At 46.1% G+C, this 12,671-nt stretch overlaps 1 long non-coding RNA gene across 1 annotated transcript; it reads left to right on the top strand.

The window, feature by feature from the left end:
- Positions 1-3,398: 3,398 nt before the first annotated feature.
- On the top strand, positions 3,399-4,786 carry LOC146515076 (uncharacterized). The gene is made up of 2 exons (XR_014875344.1): positions 3,399-3,907; positions 4,428-4,786. It is a non-coding gene; the product is annotated as an uncharacterized LOC146515076 (long non-coding RNA).
- Positions 4,787-12,671: the final 7,885 nt, after the last annotated feature.

A 12,671-nucleotide genomic window follows, 5' to 3' on the forward strand; every position in this document is an offset into this window, starting at 1 on the left:
AGGAATTGGTTGACTCTGTTTCAAGGTTAGTTAACCTGTGGCTTGAGCATGAGGGGGAGGCATTTCACCGCGCTGTAGAAGCCAGGCTACAGCAGCTAATCCTTGCTCACTCCTGGCTACTGGACTCACTTCACCCGCTCGCACAGAACTTCATTCTGAACGAGCTCCGTCTTCACCCCCCGGCTGCTACCACCCACCCTGCAACTCATGCTTCACTTTCGACAGAGGATGTTCTGCCCGGCCCGTCAACCCAGCCTTCAAGGGGGAAAAGGCGCTCACGCCGCCGACGCTCCTCGCCACAGTCGGACCTGGGGATTTCTGAGCGGCCGGCTGTGGTGAGTGGAAAAGACACTCTGTCTGTTTCGCCTAAACTTGTGACGGTTTATACCGGGGCTGTGTTTTTTGAGCCTGCTGCACAGCCGCAAGCTCGTTTAGCTGCACAGCCGCAAGCTCGTTTAGCTGCACAGCCGCAAGCTCGTTTAGCTGCACAGCCGCAAGCTCGTTTAGCTGCACAGCAGCATTCAGCTCGGCCCCCGGTATCCCCACTAGCCCAGTCATCTATGCCATCTTCACCGACTCCCTCTGTACAGCAGGCTGCGTCTCTGCCTCCCGTTTTGGACTCTTTTTCTAAGTATTTTTTGCAGAGAGACAAACCACACAATCCTGAAAACACTCCTCAAGAGCTGGCCAGTTCTGAGATGCACTCCAGGGCCTCCCCAGAGGCTGGGTTTCAGCCCCCAGCAGACTCTGGACCCCTGGAGGTAAAGAAGCCAGCTGAGGACTGCACCCGGCTGTCGCTGCCTGAGCTGAGTCAATGCTCGGTGCAGCTGCAGTCAGCTTTGTGTTTTCCAGAGGCCCGTGCGCCTGCTGGTTCTGATCTGTTCCTGCCAGAGGCCCGTGCGCCTGCTGGTTCTGAGCCGTTCCTGCCAGAGGCCCGTGTGCCTGCTGGTTCTGATTTGTTCCTGCCAGAGGCCCGTGTGCCTGCTGGTTCTGATCCGTTCCTGCCAGAGGCCCGTGCGCCTGCTGGTTCTGATCTGCGCCCACCAGAGGTCTCCGCGCCTGCTGGTTCTGATCTGCGCCCGCCAGAGGTCTCCGCGCCTGCTGGTTCTGTTCTGCGCCTGCCAGAGGTCTCCGCGCCTGCTGGTTCTGTTCTGCGCCCGCCAGGGGCCCCTGTGCCCGCTGGTCCTGAGACTATTCTCGCTGGAGGGCCCGAGGAGCCCGTCCGGCCCCCTGTCTCGTCAGCTGGAGGGCCCGAGGAGCCCGTCCAGCCTCCTGTCTCGTCCGCTGGAGGGCCCGAGGAGCCCGTCCAGCCGCCTGTTCCGTCCGCTGGAGGGCCCGAGGAGCCCGTCCAGCCTCCTGCCTCGTCCGCTGGAGGGCCCGAGGAGCCCGTCCAGCCTCCTGCCTCGTCAGCTGGAGGGCCCGAGGAGCCCGTCCAGCCTCCTGCCTCGTCAGCTGGAGGGCCCGAGGAGCCCGTCCAGCCTCCTGCCTCGTCAGCTGGAGGGCCCGAGGAGCCCGTCCAGCCTCCTGCCTCGTCAGCTGGAGGGCCCGAGGAGCCCGTCCAGTCTTCTGCCTCGTCAGCTGGAAGGCCCGAGGAGCCCGTCCAGCCGCCAGCTGCAGCCTCATCATACTCGCCGGCTGCCGCTCCATCCACGCCGCCGGCAGCAACAGCAGCTTCATCCACACCACCGGCTGCAGCAGCCGTGTCTTCATCCTCGCCAGCTGCAGCAGCCGTGTCTTCATCCTCGCCAGCTGCAGCAGCCGTGTCTTCATCCTCGCCAGCTGCAGCAGCCGTGTCTTCATCCTCGCCAGCTGCAGCAGCCGTGTCTTCATCCTCGCCGTCGCCTGGTCCAGCTCCGGCTTCATCCGACTCGCCTGGTCCAGCTCCGGCTTCATCCGACTCGCCTGGTCCAGCTCCGGCTTCACCCACGCCGTCGCCTGGTCCAGCTCCGGCTTCACCCACGCCGTCGCCTGGTCCAGCTCCGGCGTCATCGTCGTCTGGTCCAGCCTCAGCGTCCTCCTCGCCTGGTCCAGCCTCTGCATCCGCCTCGCCTGGTCCAGCCTCTGCATCCGCCTCGCCTGGTCCAGCCTCAGCTTCCGCCTCGCCTGGTCCAGCCTCAGCTTCCGCCTCGCCTGGTCCAGCCTGGTGCTGCAGGGGCCACGCCACCTTCAGGTCCCGAACTGCCGCCTCGACATCGGCGGTCGTCTGCCAGGCCGCTTGTTGGGCGTCATCGTCGATATGGACGACCTCCCAAAGGCCGCCGCTACCTTCCATGCGGCTGGCCTCCGGACTTGTGTCGCCGCCGCCGTTGCTGTCCGCACGGTCGGCCGCCTGATCTGTTTCCCCGTCGCCGCCGTTGCCGCGTGCACGGTCGGACTCCGGAACTGTTTTCTCGCCGTTGCCGCACGGTCGGCCGCCTGACCTGTTTCCCCGTCGCCGCCGCTGCCGCGTGCACGGTCGGCCTCCGGAACTGTTTTCTCGCCGCCGCCGCCGTCCGCACGGTCGGCCGCCTGAACTGTTTCCCCGTCATCGCCGCTGCCGTGTGCATGGCCGGCCTCCTGAACTGTTTCCCCGTCGTCGCCGCTGCCGTGTGCATGGCCGGCCTCCTGAACTGTTTCCCCATTGTCGCCGCTGCCGTGTGCATGGCCGGCCTCCTGAACTATGTTTTGGGACCCTGTTCAGGAACTCCAGTATGTGTTGTGTTTTGGACAATTCGTTTGGCCCGCTGGAGCTTGTTTTTTGTTTGGTTGTGGTCCCTCCGTCCTGGTCCCCCGCCACCCGCCCTGGTCGGGTCGTTTTTGGTTTTTGGGGGGGGGTTTTGTGTTTCTGTTGGGCTGTCTGGAGCCAGCCCTTGAGGGGGGGGTACTGTCATGGTCCTGGGTCGGTGACCCAGCGCTTTGAGTTTGTTATTAGTGTTTTCTAGTTTATTTCTGATCTTGTATTGGTTGTTGGTGTTTGGTTGTGTTTATCTTCCCTACCTGCGTCTCCCTCGGTGCTCTGTTCATGTCCTCGTGTTATGTAAAACAGTCTGTGTGTTTCCTGTTTTACTTTGTAGGGTTGTGTCTCGTTATGTCCATTAGTTCCAGCTGTGTCCCCTCCTGTGTGCCATTTCCTGATTACCTGGTGTGTGTATTTATAGTGGGTGTCGGTCTGTGTTCGTTGTCGGCTCGTCTGTGTTTCATGGTGTCTGTTCCTCGTCTGTGTCTCTCTGCCTCCCACCCCATTTGTATGATCCGGTTTGTTATTTAGCTCACCCAGTTTAGGTTATGTTCTGTCCTGCTTTCAGTTCTGTTATTTGTATACTGTAAATAAACCCTCACTCTCATCATCTTATCGCTGTCTGCATTTTGGGTCCTCCGTTTCCTCCACACCACACGGCTCACCCCGCCAGCCGTGACACTACCATTGACTGTAGAAAACATGGACGATGTGACTGCTCCCAAAAAATGAAGCCAAAACGTCTCTATCGCCCCCTGGTGTCTGGCTGCAGTATAGGTCATAAACCCCGCCTCCTCCATGTTAGCGGATGGGACTGGGGTCAGACTAAAATTAATTAATTCTCCTTAGATAACTTTTTTCCAAAGTTTCTTTCTTTTGTTATCAATAGTTCTCATCATGCTGATTGATGTTCAAGGGGTCTCCTTTCCCATAAGTTTGATTCTAATTCCTACCGCGGTGATGTTAAATTGGGGTGAAACGTCATCATAAGAGCTTTGACTGACAGCTGCAGTTACGGAGAAACTTGCGTATCTCTGTTCGCGAATAGCAGATAGAGCGTAGGCTCTGAGAGGAGGACCAGCGTTTACGCTACGAAAACACGACCGAGTGTTTTAACCTGACAGCCTGAGGTGTTCCTCAGTAAACTGGACTACCCGACAGAAGGACCCGAGGCCCCGCTGCACTTTTTCGGTAAGTTAAACGTGTTTGTAAGCTAATCCTTAACTACTGTCCTTAGCTAGCTCCTGACACCTAGCTAGCTAAGATGAGCACTCGGCTGTCAGGGTTCGTTTAGCTAATACGTGCAGGTGAATAAATTTACTAAAGAAATCAAGCGAAACGCTCCGGGCTGCTCAGTCACTAATTACTGTCACTGTACAAGTATTATACTGTAAAAGCAACAGGCTGCACCCTGCTTCAGCTCCTGTGCAAAGCTGAATATTAAATATGTGCAAACAACAGCATGTTTTCAGTCTCTTGCCACATCTTGTAAAGACAGTAACAATTTTTTTTAAAAGCTTGTACTTCAGTAACTCCTCATTAATCAGGAACTATGGATTAAAGTACTGTAGTGTACTGTAATACTGAAAAAAATGTAAGAGAAGAACTTCAGATCCTGAGTGTGTGAGGACAGAAGAATCAGCCTTATTTCAATATTGAGGGATAAAATTTATATTTGAGTTTGATGGTTCTGTTGTCTTTGTGATTACAGGAGCTGCCCTCGGATTCAGACCTCAGCCCCATCGAGTGACAGCAGACAGATCATCCAACATGTTCACATGTTAACTGCAAAATGAACTGATGAAAACAGTACAAAGGTTAAAGTACCACACGTGCTGTAGTGAAAGCTGCAGCTATTTTATTGATAAAGACAAAAAAACAAAAGGATTAATCACCCATGTAACTGTGTCACTATATATCAGCATTAACAGGACCTCAGTTTGGTGTTTCACAAAGCTGCTGATCTCAGACCTGCACAGCTTCTGTTTTAAACACTTGATGTACTCAGCTGCATGAAGAGCATATGAGATTTTCTCTAACACAATTAAATAAAACCTGATGAAGGTCAAAGGTTGTCACTTGTATGTTGAACTACAAACTTGTCATCTGGAATTCTTTCACAGTTTTTTGCAGATAGTGTGTTATTTACCATAAAGTGATTCAGAGTTATTCATACCAGAGTAACCAGAGAGGATCACATATTTTTAAATATATAACTTTCTACAGGACTGAATATAATATCTTTATGTAAAAGTCCGGAGCCTCTGGGGAGTATCTGAGTATTTATAACATTACACAAATCAAAGGTCTCATCACAGTGTTGATGAAATGCTGGGTTTATCCATCTCATGGGGCGGGCCTACGGAGGAGTGCTGAAGATTTCCCTGTGAGGGAGCTGCTGGTGAAGATCATGAGTCCTGCTTGATCAATGCGATGAGCTTCAGTCTTCCTGGTGTTTCTTAAATGATGCCTCTTACAGTGGGTCAATAGAACTTATGGCACAGGACAGCTGTGATGAAAGAAAGGGAAGAAGTTTCTCCAAACCTCTGGACCCAGAAACCCAACTTGGTCCTGATGGTCTCCCTCACTAGTTTCTCTCCAGGGTGAATGTAGCTGTTGATATAATATGGACTCTATTATTAAATGAAAAGAACAAATTAGACTACACTACTGAAATGTTCTGCTGATGTTTTTAAAGTCTCCATGTTACCAGGCTGTAGAGATTTAAACAGTTTTAGATCCATTACACTCACAGTCTTATGTTAAAATCTCAAAGGACAGCATTATATTTTTGATATTAACAGTAACTCTGGGCCTCTGTAGAGTGTGCAGCTGATCTCATTGCTGTCTAAAAATGGATAAAAAAAACAAAAACAGAAGTGTTGAAGACTATTAAGAGTAGCAGGTGTGTAGCATCGCTAACTAGCTGGCAACAAGCCTCCAACACAGTGCGTATGCTAGCGGCTAATCTAACTAACGAATTAACAACAGAGTGATTTTAGAACTATAAGATGATAAGCTGTGTCTTTTTTATAACAGTGACATGGTTGTATTTACCTTCATTAAACGAGTCGTCAGTCACCGTAAACCAGCAAAAAAACTTGAGCAGCCGGGCTATGTAAAAAGTGTAGGGGGGCGTGTTTGTGGTCACGTCCAGCGGGTGTGTGGGCGGGAGCTAGTGATGGGATTTCCGGCTCTTTTTAGAGATCCGGCTCTTTCGGCTCGACTCACTAAAAAGAGCCGGCTCTTTCGGCTCCGAACCGGCTCTTCAGGTTGTTTTGTTGCTTTAATTATTTAATCATTAACAATAATATAAAATTATGCAGAAAAGGAATTACTAATGTAAAAAAAAAGTGGTTTTATTTATATATGTTTATATATGGCCCCTAGAGACAAAGCACGTACAAACTCTAAAGCATATACAAACTCCAAAAAGCACGTACAAACTCCAAAACACATTTCTAGCGTTAACTGAACTTCCAAAACAAAGCTAACCAGATCACTTAAATTACACAATTGAAAGCATGTGCGTATTGTTTGTGTATTTATAGACAAGCACTCATATTTATTCAAATAATTTAAAAGAAAAATTCATTTACCTGTTATTACCACACACCAAATCCGGTTGTTGATACTTCCTGGCTTGTGTAGCCACTAGGTAACAAAAGCTCAACACTGCACCCTAGCATCCTGGAGCACTTCTGTTGTCTTTTTTGTACGTGATTCTGAGTTTGTACGTGCTTCTTAGTTTTTACGTGTTTTGGAGTTTGTACGTGCTTCTGAGTTTTTACGTGTTTTGGAGTTTGTACGTGCTTCTGAGTTTTTACGTGTTTTGGAGTTTGTACATGCTTCAGGGTTTGTAAGTGCGTCTGAGTTTTTACGCGTTTTGGAGTTTTTACGTGTTTTGGAGTTTGTACGTTTGTCTCTAAGGGCCACCATAAATATACTTTATTTATTCACTCCACATAAAATGTAATAAATAAATCATATAATACAAAGAACAACTATTTACATTTTAAACTTTTAACTATTTAAATTTTCAGCTTTTTCCTTTTAACCAAATTTAACGTGAAACAACACAAAACACTGCAAACCACAACACAATTAAATATAAATTAAAATATTAAAACAAAAAGAAGATGCACATTCTCTGTCATATGGGCCTGCATGATTTCTGAATCCTTTATCATCTGCAACTGAAAATAGTGGATGATTACTATACCTTTCTAATGTGACGTTGTTGTCCCTCGCTCTCTTTCTCTCTGGCTCTGTTCCTGTGCTACTGCGAGTGTAACTAACGCCCCTCCCCCCTCTGCCCAGCGCAAGGCGTGCTGAGTTTAGCGGAAAAAAGGGCGAGAGAGAGAGGGTGAGAGAAAGAAAAAAAACAAAAAACCTCACGGCTCCCAATAAGGAGCCGGCTCGCGTCGTTCACTTCAAAGAGTCGGCTCTAAGAGCCATTTCGTTCGCGAACGACCCATCACTAGCGGGAGCGCTACACAGTCGCTCCACCTCAAGTCACTACTGCGCAGACTTTGGCTCCAAATTTGCAAGATGGCAGCCTCCACAAGCGGGGTATTTTGGCTTCATTTTTGCACAATGGTAGGAGGTGGGGTCGCGTCGTCCATGTTTTCTACAGTCAATGGTTAAAACACTCGGTCGTGTTTTCATAGCATAAACGCTGGGCGTCCTCTCAGAGCCTTCGCTCTATCTGCTATTCCCGAACGCAAGTTTCTCTGTGACTGCAGCTGTCAGTCAAAGCTCTTATGATGACGTTTCACCCCAATTTAACATCACCGCGGTAGGAATTAGAATCAAACTTATGGGAAAGGAGACCCCTTGAACATCAATCAGCGTGATGAGAACTATTGAAAACAAAAGAAAGAATCTTTGGAAAAAAAATTTCTGAGGAGAATTAATTTATTTTAGTCTGACCCCAGTCCCATCCGCTAACATGGAGGAAGCAGGGTTTATGACGTATACTGCACCAGGGGGCGATAGAGACGTTTTGGCTTCATTTTTGGGGAGCTGTTGCGTCGTCCATGTTTTCTACAGTCAATGGACGAGACTAAGGCTGTGTCCCATTTCAGGGTCTGCACGCTTGAAGTACGCGCACTACGCGTACTACGTACGGTGCGTACTATAAGTACGAGAAGTGCGGAAGTGAGAGGCTTGTGAAATGGGACGGTCTAGCCCTTCGTTGCGCTGTTCAGGTTGCCTAGCAACCATGATACTAACCGCGAGAAACGTTACATACAGCTTTGTTTGACAGAAATGAAGGAGAAAAATGTTTTGTCATGACATCACTTTGATTAGTTGAGTATCTCAGGCTGAAACCACAGGACTGTAAAACATGATTGTTGGGCTTCATTTCTGTACTGAACAGTCATTTAAGATTAGTTAGTAAATAACAATTAGCTCTTGTTGTTCATGAGACTAAAGTCATCTCACTGTGGTAATGTAAATATATTATGGCCAATATTATATTATTGTCAGATTATTATGATATATATATATATATATATATATATATATATATATATATATATATATATATATATGCTTTAAAACCAAGTTAACGCTGTAAGTACAAACATCACTAATGTCACACAACTTTGCCGACATGTGGCCAATAGTAATGTTTTAATGTTCTTCGTTATTAAACATTCGCACATAATTAAGTGACGTCATGTTCAGTACTTACTTTTGACAGTTCACTCTTCGGCCGCTCCCTTCTGCCGTATTTTGCGGCAAAATTATCCACACCCACCGTCGCGCTATGAATTGTGGGATATATGGGACCACGAAGCGTGCACCGGACCACGCTTGATATTTGGGGAAATTGACGGCGCATTTGGAGTATGCATTTGAAGTACACTTCGAATTGGGACAGCCGTCGTCGCGTGGCGGTGACGTAACCGCACTTAAAATGCGTACTTCAAGCGTGCATACCCTGAAATGGGACACAGCATAAGAGATGGTGGATCCAAAGATTTACCTATTGGTCCTCGGTGCACCACCGAGTTCACTGAGAGAGAGTCTAAGGAGCTTGGAAAGAAAAGCGCCTGGACTTCTTTAAGTTGCTTGAAGACGTTTCACCTCTTATCCGAGAAGCTTCTTCAGTTCTAGGGTCAAATGGTGAGGAGTCCCACATTTAAGCCCTGTGGGAGTAATCCACCGAGAGGGACAATGGACCCCCTAATGATCCTCTACCTAATCACATGAGCCAAGGTGTGAAAATGGGTGTGGGTCCCAATCAGCCAAGGTTTCGGGTGAGATCATTGTGAAACCTGGCCCCACCCTATCATATGATTTCCTGAGGCCAGAAGGCCCAGGATGTGAGTGGGCGTTAAGGCGTCTGGGAAGGGATCTCAGCACTGGATTATAGATGGCAGACAGTTGGTGTCGTAAGCCACCACCTCTGTTCAAAGATGGTCGCTCACAGTGGACATAGATGGCTTCTTTCACTCCTCTTTCAAACCATCTGTCCTTTCTGTCCAAAATGTGAACATTGGCATCCTCGAAAGAGTGTCCTTTATCCTTTAGATGCAGATGGACAGCTGAGTCTTGTCCTGTGGAGGTGGCTCTTCTATGTTGTGCCATGCGCTTGTGAAGTGGCTGTTTGGTCTCTCCAATGTAGAGAGAGGTCTGAGCATTCCTCGCTGCACTGTACAGCATACACCACATTGTTAAGTTTGTGTTTAGGAGTTTTGTTTTTGGGATGAACCAGTTTCTGTCTGAGTGTGTTGCTGGGTCTGAAATGGACCGGGATGTCGTGCTTGGAAAAGACTCTCCTGAGTTTTTCTTATACACCGGCTACATAGGGGATGACAATGTTGTTGCGTCTGTCTTTCTTATCCTCCCTCTCTGGTGTCTGATCTTCTTTTCTGTGCATCTTTGCTGACTTGATGAAAGCCCAATTAAGATAACTGCATGTCTTAAGCGCTTCCTTTACATGTGTGTGTTCCTTCTTTTTTCCTTCAGGCTTAGAGGGAACATTCTCTGCCCGGTGATGTAGAGTCCTGATTACTCCAAGTTTGTGTTCCAGAGGGTGATGGGAGTCAAAGAGGAGGTACTGGTCCGTGTGTGGGGGCTTCCAGTAAACCTAGATGTTAATGCGCATGGCGCAGTCCAGGAAAGGCAAGCAGTCGTCCTTTGTGTCTTCCCTGGTGAACTTGATGTTTTTATCCACAGCGTTAATGTGCGCAGTGAAGGATTCCACTTCTTGTGTCTTGATTTTGACCCAGGTGTTGTCTACATATCTGTACCAATGGCTGGGTACTCTCCCTTTGAAAGAGCCAAGAGCCTTTCTTTCCACTTCCTCCATGTAAAGGTTGGCTACAACCTTCGTTGTATTTGAAATATGTGGTGGTGAGGCAGACCTCTAACAGTGTGTAATACTGTCTGAGAGAGAATTTTTCCCAAGTTGGAAAAACTTGTCATCAAAAGTTTGAGAATTCATTCATTTACAATAGCATTAAAAAGGACCTAACACCTCCCTATTATTGAAGAGTTTAACATTAAATTTTCACTAACGATTGGGAAATACACCAAGTAATGTAAAAATGTGTGAGTGTCGATCTTCAAAATGTGTCCTTTGTATTGCCATCCCTTTGATAAAAAAAACCACTCAGCTTTTTTCATAAGCCTTCCTCTCCTTGGAGAGACAATTGAGGGTCTTCTTGCTTTCACTGTAGCTTCTTTTTCACCTAAGGGCACTAATGCTGAGCCTGGACTTGTAACACTCCAACTCAGCACTGAGACAATTGAGTTGCTTTGTGTGTGCGCATGTGTGTTGTCCAGCATACACGTGGGACTGTGTTCACAGGCTTTTGTGATAGAATATGCTCCTGCCTCGCTTTGTTGAAACCTGATGAAATATGTATCAATAAAGAGGAGGACTAAGCAGACGGCCTAAAAAACACAGGTTCTTTTGATATTGTTTTGGTTTGACCATGATCATGAGACCAAGTATTGTAGCTTGTAGAGTTTTTCTCAGTTTCTTAGCTCTTGAACTTTCACTTTCCTCCCTCTACATCATCTTCAGTAGTCTGTGTATGTTGTTGCCATTCTTTTGTTTTCTTTCAGTAGCAATTTGAACATTTTTAAGGGGGTAATTAACTAATAAAAAATCAGCAAACCATCCATCTCTATTTTCATCAAAAATAGGAATGGAAATATTTGTACCCCCACTTGTACTATGCTAAACACTTTCCCAAACTATAGATATATATCCCTGGCATTTGGGGAAGGAAAAGGATCAGAGGACTTCTAATGCAAGAAGACACTTCTCTCTGGCTCCCGTGAGACCTGAATATTTTATGTGTCACATCTTTTGCTTGGAAAACCTTTTCTCTGTCTTCCTCTTTTTATTTCAGCCAACAATGATTGAAATTTCTCCTTCTTTAAAAAATGCTTTCAGAAGTTGATAGAACTTCACTTCTCCAAAACTCACAAATTAGGAAGAAATAATGTGTCCAAACTTTGTAGATAATTTATTTTGGTCAAGGGATTAAAATGATGCAAGTCTGCATATTTTCAAGATGCATATAAAGAAATGTGAAATCTTGTTTGTATTGTTAGAGAAACTGTATCTTAGGCTATCTAAGACCCAAGGTCTCCATCTTTAACATGAAATGCCATGTGTTTTTTTTTTTTTTTAAATAATTGTAAGATTACTATAGCAGTAGGAGCTTTTTAATAAGGCCTTGGAAATAATAAAATTGACAGCACAAGAGCAGCAACTACACTGCATCTCTATTTCCCAACTAACATGCTTGGCTCGGTTTACCTGTAAAGCAAAAGATCAGTGGTTTAGTCCTGGGCAGAGACAAAAATCCCTTTAGGGTTGCTTTAGGAAGGGCAACTGGTGTAAAAACTAAAATGAGTTTTTAGTGCAACCTGCATCTTAGGACACATCGCAGGAATAAGAGAGCAGCTGAAAGTAACTCTAGAAGTGTACTTTTAGCAGCTTTATTAGTGCGTGTTATTTGCATACTGTTCTGCTGCATCAATGAAAGAAAAAATGTATTTGCACTTTCAGCAGATCGACCCGTAGTGTTTCTAATTGTGGTCACATTTGCTGTCTGGTTTACACAGGCTTCCTTTTCCCAAATGTTTTAGTAAGTGTCTCAATAAAATGTTGTGGACATTAAGTTATTGCTGTTGACAGCACAGATACTGTATTCACCTTTTTTAAAAAAAAAAAAACTCAAGAGATGTAATTTCACATCACTTGCAATTTTCCAGCAGCAACAGACTTTTAGCTTTAGTTCTACATTCTTTCCATGACTCTTCCAGAGTAAAACAAGCTGTCGTTGAGAAACACCATTCCTTTGGTTGAATGAGCTCATTAGAAAAACCTAAATCAACAAAAAACATTAGTATCTGTTTATTTATCTCAGTCAATGCACTGCTAACATTTCTGCAACGATACACGCACACAGAGACACACACGATCCCAAATTAGTATCATCTTGCAGCACATATAGACCTCAGAGTATAACAACTAATTATGACTTAAGTGCCATCACTGTTGGACAGCCAATTAAAGAGTAATATTCCTGTTTACTGATAACTCCCCAGTTGGCCTCTTTTGAGGACCCAGTGGGATTTTAATTGCTAAAATACAACCACAATGCTGAGAGTAATTAATATCTGCACTTGTGGTTGCAACTTTTGGCCAAAGGCAGTGGAGGGTAAAAGCTTAATGCCATAAAAATGTCCAAGAATGTGTGCAGTGCAGAAGCTCCCTTTCATAATTTTCTTCTGTGTCTTGAAACTGCAGAATGAATGCAAGAATAAATGTTATGCAATGAAAACAAATCACGCGTGGTCAAATGGCATTTTTTTCTCTTTCTTTTTGTTATAAGTACTTTGTCAGAAGGTAATTCACCACTAAAAACATTTTGTATGTCAGCGTCTGTTTTTGTTGGTTTTGTGATTATGAATTTAAGAG

The sequence above is a fragment of the Neolamprologus multifasciatus genome, chromosome 7, assembly GCF_963576455.1.
Source record: "Neolamprologus multifasciatus chromosome 7, fNeoMul1.2, whole genome shotgun sequence".
NCBI classification, from domain to species: Eukaryota; Metazoa; Chordata; class Actinopteri; order Cichliformes; family Cichlidae; genus Neolamprologus; species Neolamprologus multifasciatus.